Source organism: Panthera leo, chromosome B4 (genome assembly GCF_018350215.1).
Source record: "Panthera leo isolate Ple1 chromosome B4, P.leo_Ple1_pat1.1, whole genome shotgun sequence".
Taxonomy (NCBI): Eukaryota; Metazoa; Chordata; class Mammalia; order Carnivora; family Felidae; genus Panthera; species Panthera leo.
Window position 1 is genome coordinate 115,618,789 of NC_056685.1, and position 22,120 is coordinate 115,640,908.

At 43.1% G+C, this 22,120-nt stretch overlaps 1 protein-coding gene across 1 annotated transcript in view; it reads right to left on the bottom strand.

The window, feature by feature from the left end:
* Positions 1-21,732, bottom strand: part of TMCC3 (transmembrane and coiled-coil domain family 3) — a 288,129-nt gene extending 266,397 nt beyond the window's left edge. Inside the window, exon 1 of the mRNA XM_042947377.1 lies at positions 21,687-21,732. The gene's annotated coding sequence lies outside the window, so the exon portion shown is untranslated. The remainder of the gene's footprint in view (positions 1-21,686) is intronic.
* Positions 21,733-22,120: the final 388 nt, after the last annotated feature.

Here is a 22,120-nt window from a genome sequence, read left to right on the forward strand (position 1 = left end):
GAGACAGGGAGAGACAGAGCATGAACAGGGGAGGGTCAGAGAGAGAGGGAGACACAGAATCTGAAGTAGGCTCCAGGCTCTGAGCTGTCAGCACAGAGCCCGACGCGGGGCTAGAACTCACGGACCACGAGATCATGACCTGAGCTGAAGTCAGATGCTTAACCGACTGAGCCACCCAGGCGCCCCCCCTTATGATTTTCTTAATAGTTTTCTTTTCTCTAGCTTACTGTATTGTGAGAATACATAATACATATAAGATACAAAATACGTGTTAATTGACTGTTTATGTTACCACTAAGGTTTCTGATCAACAGTAGGCTATTAGTAGTTTTGGGGAAGTCAAAAGTTATGCACAAATTTTTGTGGGAGGTATCAGTGCCCTTCACCCCTACGTTGTTCAAGGGTCAACAGTACACCATAAATGGATTCTCAATTTAAAAATAAGTAGACTTACAGGGCACCTACGTGGCTTAGTCGGTTAAGCGTCCAACTGGCTCAGGTCATGATCTCACAGTTGGTGGGTTCAAGTCCCATGTCAGACTCTGTGCTGACAGCTCAGAGCCTGGAGCCTGCTTCAGATTCTCTCTCTCTCTCTCTCTCTCTCTCTCTCTCTCTGCTCTTCCTCTGCTTGTGCTCTGTCTCTGTCTCTCAAAAATAAATAAACGTTAAAAAAAAAAAAATTAAGTGGCGCCTGGGTGGTTCAGTTGGTTAAGCGTCCGACTTCAGCTCAGGTCGCGATCTCATGGTTCATGGGTTAGAGACCTGAATCCGGCTCTGTGCTGACGGCTCAGAGCCTGGAGCCTGCTTCAGATTCTGTGTCTCCCTCTCTCTCTCTGTCCCTCCCCTGCTTACACTCTCTCTCTCTCTCAAAAATAAAATAAACATTAAAAACATTTTTTTTTCAAAAAAACTTTAAAAAAATAAGTAGACTTACCTATAAGTACTCCACTTGTAAATGAGTAACCAAAATAATAACCCTGTTCATTCAGAAAATGTTTATTGAGGACCAGCTACGTGCTAGTCACTGTATCAAATGCCGGGTTACCCAACTCACAAAATTCCTATCCTTAATGAGCTCACAACCTAAGTGAGAAGATAAAATAACAAAGAGCAGCGCCTGAGTGGTTCAGTCAGTTAAGCATCTGACTCTTGATTTCAGCTCAGGACACGATCTCACAGTTTGTGAGTTCAAGCCCCATGTCGGGCTCTGTGCTGACAGTGCAGAGACTGCTTGGGATTCTCTCTCCCTCTCTCTGCCCCTTCCCTGCTCGGTCTCAAAATAAATAAAATAAAATAAAAATTAACAAAGAGCTTCTATATAAGTGACAAAGGCTTTAATGAAGGGTGGAAGACATTCTGAAGGAATGGTGGGGGGAGGGGCGGGGACGACAGGCACCAAGGTCTGAAGGAGAGCAGCACTGAAAGACTTGGACTGAGGTCTGATGACCGAGTAAGGCAATGCCAGGCAGGCATGGGGTTGGGGAGTTCATTTCAGATGGAAGGAACAACAAGTACGTTCTCAACTGAAAATAGTGCCTTCGGGGTGAGCAGAAAGTGCATCTGGGCAGCAGCCAAAGATAAGCCTAGAAAGGGAAACAGAAGCCATGTCTTGAAGGGCTCTGAATGCCCTGACTGCGGAGCTGGGCTTTATCTCGCAGGTGATGGACAGCCTCTGCTGCATTTTCGGCATGATTAGATTAAATGATTAGATTTGCCTGTTGAAACATTGCTCAGGCTGAGGTACGCTTCACATACTTCTGAAGGTGTGACTGAAGGCAGAGAGAACAGAGATGGGGGTAACAGTCTGGGCAAGCAATGACAGAAGGGTGGCAGAAGCGGGATCGTCATTATTCGTTCCTTCTACTTAGATTCCAAATCAAAAAGAGTTTAACTGAAAACAAAAGACACTTATCTAAAAGAGATCATACATTACAGCTCAGCCTGGTCTTTTCATTTAAATTAAAAAAAAAAAAAAACTAGAATATTATTACAAGAGGAATAAAACTGCTTGTGCTTTTTGACCTGGTAATTCCATTAAGGGATTCCTAAGAAAACCTAAATGAGAGAAAAATAACTTTCTTCAAAGATGTTTCTAAATGTACTACTCAACTAGCCAACAAATGAAAATAATCCAAACATCTAAAAATAAGGGATGGTTTAAATCAAATGTCATCTATCAACATAACTAAATACTACACAGATATGAAAATAACCAGAGCCATCCATGGGAATGTGTATGTGAGGAAAATATCAGACTCCAAAACAATACACAGTTGACCCTTGATCAACAACACAACATGCGTTTGAACTGCACAGGCCCATTTACGGGCAGATTTTTTTTTATAAATACAATACGGTAAATGTATTTTCTCTTCCTTATGATTTTCTTAATGATATTTTCTTTTCTCTAGTTTACTGTATTGCAAGAATAAATTACATAACACATAATATACAAAATATATACTGTGTATGTTATTGGTTAAGTTTTTGGAGAGTCAAAGGTTATACATAGATTTTCAACTGCATGGGGGCAGGTGTCAGTGTCCCCTGCATTGTTCAAGGGTCAGCTGTACATACAATGACAACAACCGTAAGTACCTACTATGTGCTGGGCCCAAGGCTAGGTTTAGGGAATACAAAAATAAGCCAGACATGGTCCCTGTCCTCTAAGATCTCAGAGTCCACTGGGAAAGCCAGACGCACATTACTGCAACAACGTGAGGAGTTCTCGACAAAGCTGGGCACCATGAGAGCACAGAAAAAAACTTGCCCAACTTAGAGCCAACACATAAACACAACACAAATGTGGATATTAAAATCAGTGGCAGAACTCAGTTGCAAATCTGGAAGACCCCAAACATGTACTTGTTCATTCTGTTTGATCATCCTGGGCATGAATAGAAACTGTGAAACTTATGGTGAAGAACACTCAAATCCCCAAGAGTATCTGCATGGAGCCCCTTAAGAATCCTTGGACCCTGGTTTGAGAAACAAGATCTAAAAATGGGAGGGTAGCAGTGGAAGGGAAAGACAAAGACATGCCCAACAGTATTTAGCTCCTGGAGAGGATCGAGAAAGTCAGAGACAATGTCAAAGATTGAAGCCTCAGCATCTGGAAGAATGACAATGAGGCTCCCTGAAATAAGAAACTCAAGAACAGGATCAGGTGTGAAAGTAAGAAATAAGTTCCGTTTTTGACACTGAGTTTGAGGAACTCTGGGAAGAAGAAAGGTAGAGGTATTTAAGACTTTGCTGGAAATTTATCTCTAGAGATTTGGAGCCACAGGGTAGAGACTCAGTATCCAAAGTCATCTTCTGCAGACAGCTGAAGCTAGAAATGGATGTTGAACAACAGCTATGAACATATTTAACATTACTAAATGTAGAAGATCTACCCCATTTAGTCCCTCAAATATCTGTTAAGCATTTACTTACTTTCAAAGTAGTATTTCCATCAAATTAATAAAATTATGGAATGAATACAAGATAATAAATTATATTAACGAACTATGGAATTAAAGGATCGGGCTATGCACAGAGTAGATACATCAGTCTCGTGTTTTTCCATGGGAAAAACCCTCTACTTTTAAAATAAACGTAATTTGGAAATACAATTTGATTAATATAATTAAATGAAAGCTAACTTTTTCTACAGTGATATATTCATGACCATCTTGCTACCAAGCCTGTGAGCCTGAGATAAGAACTCTGGGGATTTATGCCTTCTGTAAATGTATAACAAGGTATCTGGAAAAACAGCAAACACCTAACACTTGCGAAGGAATTTTGCAAGTAGGGGAATACTTAAACATTAGGAAATTGCAAAGTCCTAGAAGAGAGCATTTGTGCGTATGTACACACTGCAGAGCTCTGCTGTTGAAAACAGTCTGGGCTGCCAACGGTGGAGGTGGCTGCTTTCACTCATTTGAAATCTACAATTACTCCTATGTAAATTAGAGGCAAGGCAGAAAATGTGAGAAATTCAGAATCAATTTATCTTCTTAGTACTGCTGAGATTCTTTTTGTGTTTGTGATCTGTATGTGCCAACATTACAATTCAGTTATTTCCAGAAATAATTTAAAAAAAAAAAAACATTTTCAATGATGAGTTTTGAGTAGCAAAACTGGAAAGCATAGTGTCAATCTGTTGTACATTCATGGAGTGCTGACTCTCACACTCTTCCTTTTGCAAACAGGCTTCAACACACAGAAAAAAGTGAAAACCACGCTGTAAATAACAGGGCTGCAGAGGGAGAGGTAAAGGAGGAGAAACACAATTTGGGTTCAAACACCGGGTTGACATCAAAACATGAGTGCTCCTATTTCCACTTGCTGAGACAGACATTCTCGAGAAGATAAAGTGAAGATAATTTCTGCTCTTCCTCACCTTCACTCTTCTGACTGCCTTACTGTCTGTGAAGACAAACGGCACAAGCCATTTTAGAGGGAAAGTCCAAGCTAGGATTTAGAGGGAAGCATGTATATGGTTTTCTTAAATCCATCAGCTGAAGCTTATGAACAAAGCAAAGCCTCCCAAACATATCTTAATTAACTAGGGGGCCTATTAAAAATATAGACTTCGGGGCACCTGGGTGACTCAGTCGGCTGAGCGTCTGACTTGAGCTCAGAGCATGATCTCAGCGTTCATGAGTTCAAGTCCTGCATCCGGTCCTCTGCTGTTGGTGCAGAGCTCACTTCGGATCCTCTGTCCCTCCCTCTCTGCACCTTCCCCGCTCAGGTGCTCTCTCTCAAAAATAAATAAAAACATTATTTAAAAAATATATCTATTTCTAGGTCCTCTCACAGAAATTCCGATTCAGCAAGTCTGGGGTGAGACTGGAAATGTGTGTTTTCCCAAAGCCCCACCAACCCCATCGACTCCCACAAGTGACTCTATTAGCTAGCCAGGTTTGTGAATCATGAACAAGAGACCGCACTGAGACTTAGTTGCTCTGGAAGGAGTGATGGTTTCCATAAGGGCAGCAGTTCAGAGTTTACGAAAAGCGCTTTCACATCAACTATTTCATCTCCAGTTCACAGATGAGGAAAATGAGGCTCAGAGTGGTCCACGGTCAGACCTCACTTCAGAGGCCACGGTACAACGTTGTCTCCACTACACCATCATTCAAGCACCAAATTTATGAGCAATGGTGAACTCTTACCTGACCTCAGCTCTTACTTCACAGGGGAGCCACGCAAACAACCAACAACTGTGGTGCACCCGGGCAATTCCTGCACCTGTCCACAGTTCAGAAAGACCATCGGCATCCTCATTAACCACTTTTTACTATCTATTCAAATGGAACTTTAATAAATTGTAATGCATAACTTGTAACACAATTTCACTGTATAAATGTAATGAGAAATTATCTGAAGATTAAAAGTGTATCCACTTCTACAAAGAAAGAAATGTCCATACTCTCACTAATTTCTGTAACATTCTGCTGAAAGCCAATTGCTTTATTTTTATTTCAATGCATAATTCTAAATTTCTAGTTAATATAACTTACCAGGAACCTCAAAGGATAGGAACAAGACCCCTTACAATTGGGAAAGGGTGCCATGAACATAAAAAAAAAATGGTAGGGGTGTGTGTCTATGAGAAGGCAGCAAGAGAGGCAGGCAGGAAACTGAAATATCTGGGTTTGGAAGAGGTTTCTGGTTTTCTGTCCATGTAGCTTTGTGTAACCTATTGAGTATGAGGATGGGCTATGGGAGAAAAGGTTGGTTCACATACCAGAAAACAAATTGCAGACATACTGGAACACAAGGGAATCTCTAATTATAAATTATGGCCCACAGGCCAAATCCAGTGACCTGTTTTTTAACGGCCTAAAAGTTAAGAATGGTTTCAACATTTAAGGGTTGCCTGGGGGTGGGGGGGGGTGGGCACCTGGGTGGCTCAGTCGGTTAAGCGGCCGACTTCAGCTCAGGTCATGATCTCACGGTCCGTGAGTTCGAGCCCCACGTCGGGCTCTGTGCTGACAGCTCAGAGCCTGGAGCCTGTTTCAGATTCTGTGTCTCCCTCTCTCTGACCCTCTCCCGTTCATGCTCTGTCTCTGTCTCAAAAATAAATAAATGTTTAAAAAAAAAAAAAAAAAGGGTTGCCTGGGTGGCTCAGTCAGTTAAGTGTCTGACTTCAGCTCAGGTCATGATCTTGTGATTCGTGAGTTTGAGCCCTGAGTCAGGCTCTGTGCTGACAGCTAGGAGCCTGGAGCCTGCTTCAGATCCTGTCTCCCTCTTTCTCTGCCCCTCTCCTGCTCACGCTCTGCCTCTCTCTCAAAAATAACTTTAAAAAAATTTTTTTAGGGGCGCCTCGGTGGCTCAGTCGGTTGAGCGTCCAACTTCGGCTCAGGTCATGATCTCACGGTCCATGGGTTCGAGCCCCACGTCGGGCTCTGTGCTGACAGCTCAGAGCCTGGAGCCTCTTTCAGATTCTGTGTCTTCCTCTCTCTCTGTCCCTCCCCTACTCATGCCCTGTCTCTCTCTCTCTGTCAAAAATAAACATTAAAAAAAAATTTTTTTTTAATTTTAAAAGAATGTTTTTAACACTTTTAAATAATTGAAAAAACCTGCATAATATTTTATGACATGAGAAAATTATAGGAAATTCATATTTTAGTGTCCCTAAATAAAGTTTTATTGGGACACAGCCATACTTACTCATTTTATGTATTCTCCATGGCTGTCTTCACACTATAATGGCAGAGTTAAGTAGTTGTGACAAGGATCCATATGACCCATAGAGCCTAAAATATTTATAATCTGCCCTTCAAAGAAAAAGTCTGCCAATCCCTGCTTTAAGGGAGGTGTTTGGCTGCTTCCTGAAAACTGATTTTGATCTAGCCTTTGTTTGCTGAATATGAAATAAAATACTGAACTTAGAATCACCTCACATTTTCTTTGATACTGACCTAAAAAGCATACCACAGTCTAGATACCTCTGCCTGAGTATCCCAGTACTGAAGTGACATTACTCCTGTGGTTTCCTAACCCAGAAGCAGGGGCAGGGAAGGGCTTCTGCACATTCAATTCTATTATCAGAATGACGGATGTATAAAGAGAAGCAGCCAGGCATACTAATCCTGCAGGGCCCTCTGCATGAGCCATGTCTGAGCCTTCCTTTTATTGAGGAATGGAGAGCTTTACCCTGTCAACAAATACTGTTGCCATTTTCCCAGCATTAATATTCGAAAATAGGAAATGCAGCACATAAAGCATAATTCAGAGTACAATGGCAGGAGCTGCTGCTGTCCTCATTCCACTGAAGGCAGGAGGCTCGCCTATCAGAGTCCAGACGGTTCTGGTCCATTATCAGCAGCCCAGTTTTTGCCATTTCTGAAGGCAACACGAATTATAAAGCATTTGCTATTGTTGCACCAATCGGCTAATTCAACGGTCAGAACATTTCAAACCTCGTAATTTACACTGGAAAAAGTGGGAGTCTCACTCCTTTGAACTGCCTGTTAGACTACCCCATGTCACAGCTTGCCTGGCACTAGGAACAAGAAAAATTCTCCGTTAGGAAATTAATGTTTATAAATACCCTGGAAAGCCAAATAATAAGCACCATGATTTAAAATAAAAGTAATCAGAATGGCTTATATTATTAACTTTGCAAGTACATATTTTCATTTGTGACTTTATCACACACATTGATTGTTGGCTCAACTTTTTTAAGCACTCGACATTAGGTTTTTTGTTTAAACTGGTCCAACCCTTAAAGTATTTTGCTCACATTTCAAGCAACACTGAATCCAGAAAAGAGAGAAATGGTTTAAAGAGGCAATGAAATATCTTGTATAAGCACAGTGCCTTGTGCCTTGAATGTGCCTTGCTTGCGTAAAAAGCATTAAGTAAATGGTGGCTCTTTTTATATCAGTAACAAAACATGCCAGGGTGCCTGTGTGACTCAGTCGGTTCAGTGTCAGACTCTTGATTTCGGCTCAGGTCATGATTTCACAGTTCATGAGTTCGAGCCCCACATCAGACTCTGCACTGACAGTGTGGACCCTTGCCTGGGATTTTGTCTCTCTTTCCCTCTCTCTGCCCCTCCTGCACTCTCTCTCCCTCTCTCAAAAAAAATAAATAAGCAACAACAAAAAACATGCTAAAGAGAGAAGTCTATTTTGAAGCAACACTAGCCTACAAAATATAGATGTTCAAATGCAAAGAAGACCTAATCTGAGGTGACCCCCTGTTCTGTTTCCAAGGCTTAAGGGCCTAGTTACTGGACAAATTTCAAAGGACCTCACAGAACTATTTACCATCTGTGATCAAGGTCACAATCAGCAGCCACCCAACTCTCACTAAACCTTGCACTCGGCAGGCTATAGCCATACTGGTAGTGGTTGGGTTTGTTGGGGATTTGTTCCTCAAGATTCTGTTCTGAACGAGAAGGGACAAAAGGCAACCAAGAGCAAGGGAGAAGAGAAACAAGAGACAGTAATTCCCACCTGCCTCCTCTTCCTCTCCCCAAAGGGCGAATACTGTCCAGCACGTCAGGGAACTGCTGGGCTACTTATTCAGCTAGTACAAGATGAGATACCTTCAGTCACTCAACAGGTGCTTACAGAGCCCCTACTAAGGGCCTGCTGTTGTTCTGAGCATTGGATACATCAGTGAATAAAACAAACACACTCAAGCACAAAAAAGTGGGGTGACTCTACCTATCTGACATTAAGATGTAATCAGTAGTAACTAAGATCCGAGTAAAGAGCTTGCACACTCACGCATATGGAAACTGGCCGTATGACAAAGGTGGCGTGGCATGGCACATTGGTGGGGAAAGGACAGTACTCAGTAAGTGTTGCTGGAATACCTGGTTATCTATCTGGAAAAGAAAAGTGAACCCCTACCTCGCTTAATACATTAAATTTAATTCCAATTGGATTAATGGTCTAAATATTAAAGGCAAAACTTGAACTCTCATTAGAAAACAGGTAAATATCTTTAGCCAGCAGACAATGGAAAGATTCCTTATGAAACAAAAAGCACAAATCACACACACACACACACACACACACACACAAATAACTTCCAATACATTAAAATTCATCAAAATATTCCATTTAGAAAAAGACACAAATTGGAAAAATATATTTGCAGCTCGGTAAGAAAAAGTACAAGAGAGAAACGAGCAAAAGATATGAACTGACAATTCACAGAAGTAAAAACTCAAATGGCCAATGAATACCTAAAAATATGTTGGACCAAAGGTGCCTGGGTGGCTCAGTCGGTTAAGCCTCCAACTCTTGGTTTCAGCTCAGGTCATGAACTCACGGTTCATGAGATGGAGCCCCGTGTTGGTCTCTGTGCTGATAGCATGGAACCTGCTTGAGATTCTCTCTCTCTCCCTCTCTCTGTCCCTCCCCTGAGCATATGCATGCTCTCTCTCAAAATAAATAAATAAATAATTTTTTAATATGTTGGACCACACTTGAATACATAAAAATATGTTCAACCATCCGAGAACTACAAACTAAAAGCATGATGAGCTAACCCACCTCTGTCAGATCTGCAAATAAATGTAAAGTCTGACAGTACCACGTGTTTGGTAAAAATACAGGCCATTCATAAACTTCTCATAAACCTCTCTGGAGGAGAATATGGCAATATTTAGCTGAATTGACAATATGCTTACCCTACAGCCCCACTACCCCACCCCTACATGCCCTGGCACTCACAAACAAGCACATACGCAAAATCAGAGCAGCACTGCTTTAAAACAACCAAAATATATGGCAAAAACAGAAAGAACAACTTAACTATGTAGTATTCCACTACATAAATATACTTAGCTCCAAAAATGCATGCTGAGCTACTGGTATCAGATGGTTAAATCTCACATATACAAGTGTTATGCAAAAAACCAATATGGGCATGTATATATGTGGTGATTTATATACATATAAAGTTTCAAGACATGCAAAATAATGGCATATCTTGCTTAAGGATATATGCATATGTAATAAAACTATTAAAGCGCACAGATATGTTAAATTCAGGACAGAAGCTTCCTCTGCTGGCAGGAAAGTATGGGGAGAGTACCATCTCTACTGGGGTTTTTCTTCCTTTGTAGTAGGGTCTTTTATTGAGGTATAATTTACATATAGTGATATAGATGTCAAGTGTACAGTTCGAGTCTGACACATACACCCATGTGAACCTCAAGCCTATCGAGAAGTAGAAAATCTCCATCACACCAGAAAATTTCTTCACGCCCCCTTCTAGTCAGTCCCCACCAGCAACCACTATTTTGATTCCTGTCACCACAATTTGGTTTTTCCTGCTCTAGAACTTCATGTAAATAGAATTATACAGTATGTACTCTTTTGTGTCTAGTTTGAGATCCGTCCATGTTCATGCATAAACAGTAGCCTGTTTCCTTTTTATGGCTGAGTAGTATGCATTCCATTTTATAAATACACTACAGCTTTTCTTAGTCATTTTTTAAGTTGTGGTAGATACATGAATGCCAATGTATTATTCTTTACACCTTTTTTTATATATTAAGTATTTCCTTCTTTAAAAAGTGTAGGTCCCAGAGTGCTAGAGATTCTCTAGAACATACACCTAAGGGTAAAATAGCTGTGGTGTAGGTTACGTATATTGTCAACCCTATTAGACACTGCAGATTCTACTTTAAGACCACAGACCTACTGAATCAGCAGCTTAGGAGGTGCTGTTCAGGAATCTGCATTTTTAACAAGTTCCCCAAGTGACTCTTATGTAAAACATGTTTTGTAAACCAGCTTATAAATACATTATGTATATTCTCTGTGTTCTGTAACTCCAATGGCTTCAATTATTACCACTTATATGCCAATAACTCATAAATTTGTATCTTTCAATAAAACTTCCTCCTAAACTACAGACCTCTGCTATAAATATCTCTACATGAAGGGCCCACTGGTGCCTCTGTACAAAACTTCCCAAGTCCTACTCCTTGGTTTTCCCTCCAGTTTTATGTCTCAGTTCACGGCACCACTGTACATCTGGTTTCACCAAGCCAGAAATCTGAGAGTCTGCCACTCTGAACTCCTCTCCTCCCTTATCTTCCACATCCTATTGGTTACTAAGTCCTCTTCATTACACTAAAATACGTCTTGAATAGAACAGGTCTCTCCATTCCCTTTACCATCTCCTAGTCTAGGTCATCTGGATCACTGTAATGGCCTCCTAACCAGTCCTGCCCCCTCCAGTCTTGTCCCTCCAGCCCATTCCCTACCTTGCAGCCAAAGGAACCTTCTGAAACAAATATCTGATTTTCAAAACTGCTTATTTAGAATCTCTCAATGGTTTTTATTTTTATTTATTTATTTATTTATTTATTTGAGAGAGAGAGAGAGAGAGAGAGAGAGCGAGCGAGAGCGAGCATGCACACAAGCTGGGAGAAGGGCAGAGGAAGAAAAAGAAAGAATCCCAAGCAGGCTCCATGCTGAATGTGGAGTCCAATGTGTGGCTCGATCCCACAACCCTGGGATCATGACCTAAGATGAAATAAAGAGGCAGACATTCAACCAACTGAGCCACTCAGACACCCCTCTCCATGGCTTTTTTTCATTGCCTTTGGGACACTCAAGATGGTTTACACAGCCTTTCATGATCTGGCTTCTCCTGACTTTTCCAACCTCAGCTCTTGCCATTACCCTCTTGCTCTGTATCCATTTAGCTGCTCTGAATGCACCTCACTTCCTTAAATGTGCCATTCTTCACTCTTCCTTTGCATAAACTGTTCATTCTACCTAGAATGCAACCCTCCTTCTCTTTCCCTGGCTGCCCTTGCTTGCCCTTCAAGTCTCAGCTAAACAGTCACTTCATCTAGAAGGCTTTTATGAACCCGCCAGATTACATTAGAAACTCCCACTACAATACCCTAGCAACTTATTTTCCCTTTGCAACAGATTATACCATAATTCACAGAACTGTTCATCTTCTCAGACAGACTACAAATTCTGTGAGATCAGGGCCATGCAGAGCTTGCTAACCCACGACAGATTCCTAGCATACAGTAGGAGGTTCATTTTAAGTATTTGTTTCATGAGTGTTACCATATTACATTTAGTCTACATGCAAAGAAACCTTATCAAATAGCCTCAGTTATTTCTTTCAATTGAAGATGTGAATAATTCTAAGTTCGGAAAGTTATATATTATATGCAATATTTATGTTTTACTCTCCTGTTGCTTTGGCAAACACAATCTGCCACCAGAGAAACAGTCCATCAAAAGGAGCAAGAAGTACATGCAAAAGAATGAGACTGAACCACTTGCTTTCACCATGCACACAAATAAACCCAAAATCCAGTACAGACCTAAATGTGAGACCTGAAATCATAAAAGTCCTTGAAGAAAAACAATCAGTAATCTCTCTGACATCGGCTATAGCAACATTTTTCTAGATACGACTCCTGAGGCAAGGAAAACAGAAGCAAAAATAAACTACTGGGACTATACCAAAATAAATAATCAACAAAATTAAAAGGCAACTTACTATGGGGGCACCTGGCTGGCTCAGTCGGTTAAGCATCCAACTTTGGTTTAGGTCTTGATCTCACAGTTCGTGAGTTCAAGCCCTGTGTCAGGTTCTGTGCTGACAACTCAGAGCCTGGAGCCCGCTTCAGATTGTGTCTCCCTCCCTCTTTTTGCCCCTACCCCGCTCATGCATGTGCATCCGTGTGTGCGTGTTCCCTCTCTCTCAAGAATAAACATTTTTTAATTAAAAATAGACCTACCCTATGACCCAGCAATAGCACTGCTAGGAATTTACCCAAGGGATACAGGAGTACTGATGCATAGGGGCACTTGTACCCCAATGTTTATAGCAGCACTCTCAACAATAGCCACATTATGGAAAGAGCCTAAATGTCCATCAACTGATGAATGGATAAAGAAATTGTGGTTTATATACACAATGGAGTACTACGTGGCAATGAGAAAGAATGAAATATGGCCCTTTAGTAGCAATGTGGATGGAACTGGAGAGTGTGATGCTAAGTGAAATAAGCCATACAGAGAAAGACAGATACCATATGGTTTCACTCTTATGTGGATCCTGAGAAACTTAACAGAAACCCATGGGGGAGGGGAAGGAAAAAAAAAAAAAGAGGTTAGAGTGGGAGAGAGCCAAAGCAGAAGAGACTCTTAAAAACTGAGAACAAACTGAGGGTTGATGGGGGGTGGGAGGGAGGGGAGGGTGGGTGATGGGTATTGAGGAGGGCACCTTTTGGTATGAGCACTGGGTGTTGTATGGAAACCAATCTGACAATAAATTTCATATATTGAAAAAAAAAGAATAAACATTTTTTAAAAAGGCAGCTTACTAAATGGGAAAAGATATTTGCAAATTACATATCCAATAAAGGGCTAGTTTCCAAAATATATAAAGAACTTATACAATGCAACACACACACAAACAATCCAATTAAAAACTGGGCAGAAGACATGAACAGACATTTCTCCAAAGAAGACATACAGAAGGTCAATAGACACATGAAAAGAAGCACAACACATTTGGGAAATGCAAATCAAAACTACAATGGATATCACCTCACATCTGTCAGAATGGCGAAAATCAAAAACACAAGAAACAAATGTGTTGACAAAGATATGCAGAAAAAGAAACGCTCTTCGCTGTTGGTGGGAATGTAAACAGGTACCACCACTGTGGAAAACAGTATGGAGGTTCCTCAAAATGTTAAAAATAGAACTATCCTATGATCCAGTAATCACACTTGTGGGTACTTACCCAAAGAATACAACAACACTAATCCAAAGGGATACATGCAACCTTAGGTTTATTGCAACATCACTTACAATAGCCAAATTATGGAAACAGCCCAAGTGTCCATCGAATGATGAACGGATAAAGAAGTGGTATACATATACAATGGAATATTATCCAGCCATAAGAAAGAATGAAATCTTGCCATTTGCAACGACATGGATGGAACTAGAGTGTGTTATGCTAAGCAAAATAAGTCAGTCAGTGCAAGATAAATACCACATGATTTCACTCATACATGAAATTTAAGAAACAAAACAAAACAAATGAGCAAAGGAAAAAAGAAAAAAGAAAGAGAACCCAAGAAACAGACTCTTAAATACAAATTGGTGGTTGCCAGAGGGGAGGTAGGTGGCGGGATGGGAGAAATAGGTGATGGGGATTAAGAGTACATTTCTCATGACGAGCACTGAATAATGTAAAGAATTGTTAAATCACTATATTGTACACCTGAAACTAATATAACACTATGGGTTAACTATACTGGAATTAAAATTTTAAACTTTAAAAAAAAAAAAGGAGTAAGAAGTGGCAAGACTCAGAACTGGCCAGCTTGAGTCTCAAACCTTAAAAAAAAAAAAAAAGCCCCATGTATTTTTCAACAGTGTTGCACCTGTCACACCTCAGTTACAAGGGAGGCACAATGCTTGAAATCTTGTTAGGTTTATAATAATTGAAGTGGAAAGGCTTTTGGCAAAAGGATTGAAAGTGTGTATTTTTTGTTCTGGGATTTTCAGTCTAAGGCACAGCTGGGTACACTCGGCTGTTGCCAAGGATGGAGGCTGCGTGCAAATTCGCCGGCAGTTTACCTACAGCAAAAGCTCTCAATTTTAACTCTCCAACCTTCCACCCACTTTTTGAGGGATATAAATATTAAAAACACAAACTGTGATGCCAGAATGCCTGGTTTAAAATCCCTGCTACATCATTTATTAGTTGTGGTATGCTGAACAAATTACCCAGCCATTCAGTATTTAACTTCCTCATTTGAAAATGGGAATAAAACAGCATTTACTTCATAGGTTTGTTGTGAGGACTGAACGAGTTAATCACACATAAGGCACTCAGAGTAAGGGCTCAGTAAGTTTTCCATACATCTAGGGGTAGAGGAACAGGTTTGCAGGAGAAAGCAGGGGAGACGGACAGGGAAAACAGAAGCAAAAGAAATGTGCTATGTAATTTGAATAATCTTTTGAACCTCAGACAAGTCCTTTTAATGTACATTAACTAATCCAAGTCGCACAGCTAGTAAACAGCTGAGCTGGATTTGGAGTCAGGGAGTTCGTCTCCAGAGACCACGCCCTGAACCACTAAGAAATACTGTCTCCTGTCTTCACATCTGGCCCTTGGGGAACAGAATTCCTGTCTTGTAAAGGAGGAAGGGAAACAAAATGATGCAAGGAATGGAAAGGAAGAAAGAATAAGTAAAATAAGGCCAGACTCATTTATTTTCTCAATTTAAGAAAGGTAAAGTGACAAGTTTCCCTTTATCCTCCCTTCGCAGACCTGAGAGAGCCCAACATATTTGTGGACGCTTTGCTTTCAATTCGGGAAGCCGGGTTGAAATCAAAATCACTGTCAAAGACTCCAACAGATTGACAGATCCTTCTGAACACAAATCCAAATGTGAAATGGAAATACGGGACACGAAATCCAAGAGTGAGCAAGAGAGCAGCGGATGGAAGGGTTACAGAAACCATACTTCTGTCTAGAGTGGAGAGACAAGGTGAGGTGTTCTAGAGTCAGACAAAGTATTCATATTCTTGTCTGGCCTGTAACATCAGAAAAACAACATCCCCGAGCATCACTTTTTTCACCTGTAAAAAAGGAACAAGAACATCTGCCTCTCCATGGATAATACCTGCCTCTCCATGGATAAATAACTCTGATGCAGTTTTAGGAAGAAACAGAGGGACAGGCACCCTCACACATGAAAACTGAGGGTAATTTGGCACTCTCTTTCTTTTCAATTTAACAAACTTATATAGCACTTACAATATGCCAGGCGCGATGCTAGTCACTTTAAATATATTAACTTGGGGTGCCTGGATGGCTCAATCAGTTAAACATCCAACTCCTGATTTCAGCTCAGGTCATGATCTCACAGTTCGTGGGTTCGAGCCCTGCATCAGCCTCTGCACTAACAGTGCAGAGCCTGCTTGGGATTCTCTGTCTCCCTCTCTCTCTGCCCCTCCCCTGCTTGCTCTCTTCGCGCACGTGTGGCTCACTCTCTCTCTCTCTCTCTCAAAATAAATCAACTTAAAAAATGAAAATATTAACTTATTCAACGTTTATGGTAGACTGTCTGCAAAAATGGTGCCAATGATTCTCTTCACTGTATCCTTGTCCTTGGAGAGTCCCCTCCCACACAGACTCAGTGCTTTGTGCTCTGGGCTTTGCCCTCTCTTGCTGCCTTTGGAACCCTGAGGCTACCACGTAAAGAAGCCTGAGCTAACTGGCACGTGAGAGATCACACGCCATCCCATGAGCTCCCTACAAGCCAACTCGTCTGTCAACTACCAGGCAGGTGGGTGAGGCAGCCTAGATCCTCAAGCTACCAGCTGACCCACCAGGTAACCACAGAAGCGTGAAAGAACCCGGCAGAGCTCAGCTGGGCTGGCCCAGATAAGAGCCACCCAGACAGCCTACCAACTCATGAGCTAAGCAAAACAGATATTGTTTGAAGCCAGTAAGTTTTGGGGTGATTTGTTATGCAACACAAACTAGTAACAATCCTCACAGCAATCCTTTAGGTAGGTACTATTATTATTCCTATTTCACAAATGAGACAACTGAGGCAAAGAGAGGTTGACTTGCAAAGCCTGTAAATAGCAGAGTCAAGATTCAACCCCAGATAATCTGGCTCCAAGTCCACGCTATTATGTGGAGATTTTATTTATAAAGATATATGTAATAGATACAAAGATATCTCTAACATATATAGCTAAGTATATATACATAAATACACATATGCATATACATATCTCCTCTATACTATGCTGCTTCACCTAACAAAAGGTGTTTTTTCATATTAGCTGACTCAGAAATTTATCATACAGATATACTCACACAAATGTAAAATCACGTATGTATAAGATTATTCCCTGCAGCACTGTTGATAATAGCAAAAGACTGGTACAATCCTAGTACATCCACATAAAGGTATCCCATATGCAGCCATAAAAAGAACTGAACTGACAGATCTACAAATACTGATCTTGTGTACAAGGAAAAAAAGCAAAGTGTACTTACATACTACATTTACATTTGTATGTCAAAAAAAAGGGAGAAAGTATGAATATATAACTGCTTGTATATGCACAGATTATGTCTAGAAAGACACAATAAGTGGGTTTAAAATCAATTACTTCTGGCTAAAGGGAACCAGCTGGCTGGGCAACAGAATATGAGGAATGATTTTCACTGTAAATATTTTCATGTATTTTGAATTTTTATACTGTATGAATGTATCATCCATTAATTTTTTTTTTTTTTTTTTTTTTTTTTTTTTTTTTTTTTTTTTTTTTTTTTTTGCTTAGAGAGAGAGAAAAAGCACACACATGGGGGAGAGTGAATCTTTTTTTTGTTTAGCATTTTTTTTAAAGTTTGTTTATTTAGAGAGGGAGCGCACGTACACACAAGCAGGAGAGTGGCAGAGACAGAGGAAGGTAGAGAGAGAATCCCAAGCAGCCTCCACGCTGTCAGCTCAGAGCCCAACCCAGGGCTCGAATCCACAAACTGGCAGGTCGTGACCCAAGCTGAAACCAAGAGTCAGATGCTCAACTGACTGAGCCACCGAGGCATCCCAAGCATTTTTTTTTTTTTTTGAGAGACAGAGAGTGCGAGGAGTGGGGCAGAGAGAGAAAGAGAGAGAGAGAGAGAGAATGAATCTCAAGCATGTTGCATGCTCAACACAGAGCTCAACGTGGGGGCTCAATCCCCTGATCATGACCTGAGCTGAAATCAAGAGTCAGAGGCTCAACCGACTGAGCCACCCAGGCACCCCAATCACCTATTAATTTTAACTTAAAATGTTATTATGAACATTAAGGGAGACCATAAATGCATGGAACAGAGAAAGCAATAAATAGTATTTTACAATAATTATATACAATATTTAAAAATAATTACATATACTATAAATATTATAATTTAATTATTATAGTTATTTTTCCACAAATGACTTCTAACTCTAAGGCAAATAATTTCTTAAAGTAGCCAATCCTCGGGGTACCTGGCTGGCTCAGTCAGTAGAGTATGCGACTCTTGATATCCGGGTTGTGAGTATGAGCCCCACATTGGATGTAAAAATTAAAAAGAAAATCTCTAAAAAATATATATAATAAAAAAAAGTTGCCAATCCTCTGAAACTCCTGGCTCTGTACAGGAAAGAACTCGTTTGGGATGCAAAAGTAAAGAAGGAAATATTTACTAGCTATGAGAACAGGTGAAAGAAGAATCGAAAACGTGGCTTCCCTGGTGGTCATGACATAAGGTCAAAGCACAGGGCAGAGTGGTAATGCCCCATTTCTGCCTCTCTTCAGAGAAGCCCAATTATTGGGCATCTTCTGTGCTCTGACTTTGTACATTCTCTGTGCACCTTTTCTTTCTTTCAGCATCAAATGAAAGCAATTACTTTCTATTCTAATAGTGTGTCTGCCCTCCCTCTGCAGTTACTCATCTACAAAAGTTGAAATGCTGCCACATGCATTTGCCAAACTGCTAAATTATCTGCTTCTCCAGAACCAGAAATGATCTGGGGCAGGAGCAGGCAGTCTGTAGCAAGCAAAGAGTAATGCCAAGAGCTAGGGCTTTGGAGTCAGGTAAACAGGTACAAATCCCAGCTCCAACACTTAGCTGAGTGGCCAAAGCAACATATCAACCTTTCAGAGCTTAGCCCATCTGCAAAACAGGTGACTACAGTTCCTATTTTACAGGACTCCTGTGAGCACATATACCACAGTACCAAGTACAGAGTAAATGCTCACTAAATGTTAGCTATATTTATTATCATTGGGGACATTCCAACTGAGGTCCAACCACCTGCCTTTCTCCATCTCTCCCCGCCCCTCTCTCTCTCACACACACAGACATCAACGATCAGCAAGTTTAGGTGTATGCTAGAGGATTCCCAACTCACCGTCCCACATCAGCAAGTTCAAATGACCGCACCTCCAAAATCCATCCAGTCTAACTCTCTCCATCACCCCTACACACAAAGGTGGTCTCTCTTTACATGACCATCCCCATTCCATAATTCATTCTACACACAATAGCCGTGTAGATCTTCGAAAAAGTAAACCAGATCATATCATTCTATTCCTCTGCTTAAAATTCTCTAAATAACATTCCTCTGCATTTAGGCTGAAATCCAAATTTCTTACCATGGCCAACAAGTCCCTATAGAACTTGGCCTCTATCTCTCCAACCTCTCACTTCATCCCACTCGCTCCACCCCATGGACACTCCACTCCGCTTCAGCCCCAGTACTGTTCCTGCCTCAGAGCCTTTGCTCACACAGGCCAAGTCTGTTCCTGCCTCAGAGCCTTTGCATCTGATGTTCCTCGGTCTGGAACACTCTTTCCCCAAATTTTCACACAGGTAACTTCTTTTCATCATGTAATTCATAGTTCAAATACCAACTGTCTAGAAATGTCTTCCCTGACCATGGAAATGAAAATGGCTTCCCTCCCTGATTTGCTCCCCATTTCATTATCCTGCTTTATTTTCTTCCTAGCACTCATCACTATCTAACATCACTTGTGTATGGGTTTACTTTTTTATTATTTAATTTCTCAACTAGAATGTAGCCTCCAAAAGGACAAGGATCTTTGGCCATCATCTCCCCACTACTCCTAGAGCTTAGAATGGTCCCTGCACACAGTAAGTGCTTAATACATAGCCCTTATGATGGTGGCAGTGGTGTTTAAAATGCAAAGTGCAAGCTTCAGTCGAAGGGATTCTGATTTAATAGGTCCAAAGTGCGGCTCAAGAATCTGAACTTCTAGCAAGCATCCGTCTTTTTCATCCTAAAACAAGCAGGATACAAATCACTGTTTTAAGATATTCTGGTCAATTCCTCCATTACCAAATCTCGCTTCTCCCTCTAACACTCCCTTGCTTAGGCCTACAGATCCCTTCCCAGCTGCTTTTCTTAATTAACCCAATGACACTAAGGTAAAAAAAAAAAAAAAAAAAGAAGGCTGCTGACCCCTGAATTTGGAGTTCAAACAAATAACCCCGCCCGTTTCCATTTCTGCTGCTCCATCAACACCAGGAATGCCAAACTAGCTGCCCAGCCTGGCTGGAATCCTGTCCTCCCCAGAAACACCTGAGCAGGTCTGGACTGACTCCAAAAGGTAAGCCAGGTAAATTTCCATGTCAGCTCACTAATAGACTTTCCAGAGGCAGCTGGGACCAATTCATACTTGCTCTACAAGCCCTCCAAATACACCCCCCCCCCCCCCCCCCCCGCCCATCAACATATCCAGAAGACTTAACTCTGGCACCACCTGCAAAACGACGGCCAGATTTCCCTTTGAAGCAACCTAGCAGCTGAGAGGAAGAAATCTTTGAAAGGGCTACTCACTCAGGTGACCAAACAGGCACATACATGCCATTGTACAAGGCAACCCCTAACTCCAACGCAGAGAAACTCACAGGCTCTGGCGACCAACAGTCGTGTTTTGTTTTTCCCATTTATTCTCAGACTTGTCTCTTCAGAAAACATCCAACACCCTTTCCCTAACGCCTAAACTGTCACTGGGCTTGGCCTCAGGGTGTCTGGGAAAATGTCAAGGGTACCTACTTGGAGTTCCCTAAAGTTTCCTGTACTGCTACCCAGTCTGAGATCCCGCATTTGATTAAAGCAGCCCCCACCCCCCACCCCCAGGTTAAAATCCAAACTGCACACTGGGACTGGTAACTTAGAATCACCAACACTTATGCGTGCATTAGCTCCCCAAGAGGGTAAGATCAAGCTGCGCGGGGGCCTGCGTGCGTGCTCTTCCTGGCTGACCGCAAGCAGCACCAATCTTCCAGGCTGTTCCTTCAAGGGGAATAAACCCTGTAGAGGGGAGTTTTTCCGCCAAGAGCCACGAGCGCAGGGGCCTCTCACCCCTGCAGTTCGGGGAGCAGCCGCTGCCCCGGACTCCCCCAAGCGCACGTGCCGAAAGTCCGCCTCGGGACTCCGCGGGTTCACGTCGCAGCAGCTCCTGGCTCGCTAGCACAGCCGAGGGAGCAACTCGAGTCCACACGCCCTCGCGCCTTCCAAACGCCGAAGCGAGGGCCTTTCCGCTGAAGAGGCGTGAGGCCCACCTCTCCGAAACACACACACACCCCTCCACCCACCCAACTCGAAATGGGGCCCGCCTACCCCTGGGGCTTGCGCCTAGGGAGCCCAACAGACGGCTGGCGGCAAAGTTTACGAGGCTCTCGAACTGGGAGCGCGGCGCTAAGCAGCAGAACGCAGCGGCCAGACCAGCCGAGCGGGCGGCGGGGGCGCCGGGAAGGGACTCCCCTAAAAGCTGGAAGCGAAGGTGCTGGGAATAGCCTGCCCCGGCCTCGAGGAGGCGCAGGCGCTGACAGAGAGCCCCGACGTGTCCGCGCTGCCGCTGGGAGTGCTGGGCCCGGCGGGCGCCCTCCGGCTGCAAGTCGCCCCACGGCTCCCCCGGCCCCACCCCCCAGAGTCGTCCGCGGAGTGTCCCCCGGCCCTCCCCGGCTGCGGCCGCGGCCCCGCGAGGCCCCGCCTCGACCCCCACCCTCAACCCTTCCCTCCAGCTACACGGGCCCGGCTCCCCGCCGCCTCCCGTAGCCCGGAGCCGGGCGAGGGAGACGCGCTCTCACGTTCGCAGGCACACTGGCCGCCTGCCCCCTCGCGCCCCCGGGCGACGCACACTCACCCTCCGCATGGTGCCGGGACGTGCCGGGCTCGGCGGCGCGGGTGCGGGCTCGGGCTCTAGCCTGGCAGGGACGGCGGCGGCGCACAGGCGGCCGGGGAGAGCCGCGCTGCCCCCTCCCGCACACGCGTGCGCCGCGGCCGGCGAGCGGGCGACGGCCTCCACGGGGGCGGGGCGGGGGCGCGCCGGCCGTGGGGTCCCCGGGCCCGCCCCCGGCGTGCGGAGTTCTGGGCCCTCCCAGCCCCGAGGCTCCTCGTTCCCCGTCGTGGCGTTCCCCACCTTCCCCGGCCCGCTTCGCTCCTCTCCTCCCCCTCGAGTTCCCGCCCGACAAGGTTGGAGTTGAACGCAGGTGCCGACCCTGTGGGGAACCAAGTTCAAGGAGCCAGAGGAAATTGATGGCCTGCGGTGGGAGTTCTCACCCCCCTTAAAAGTACATC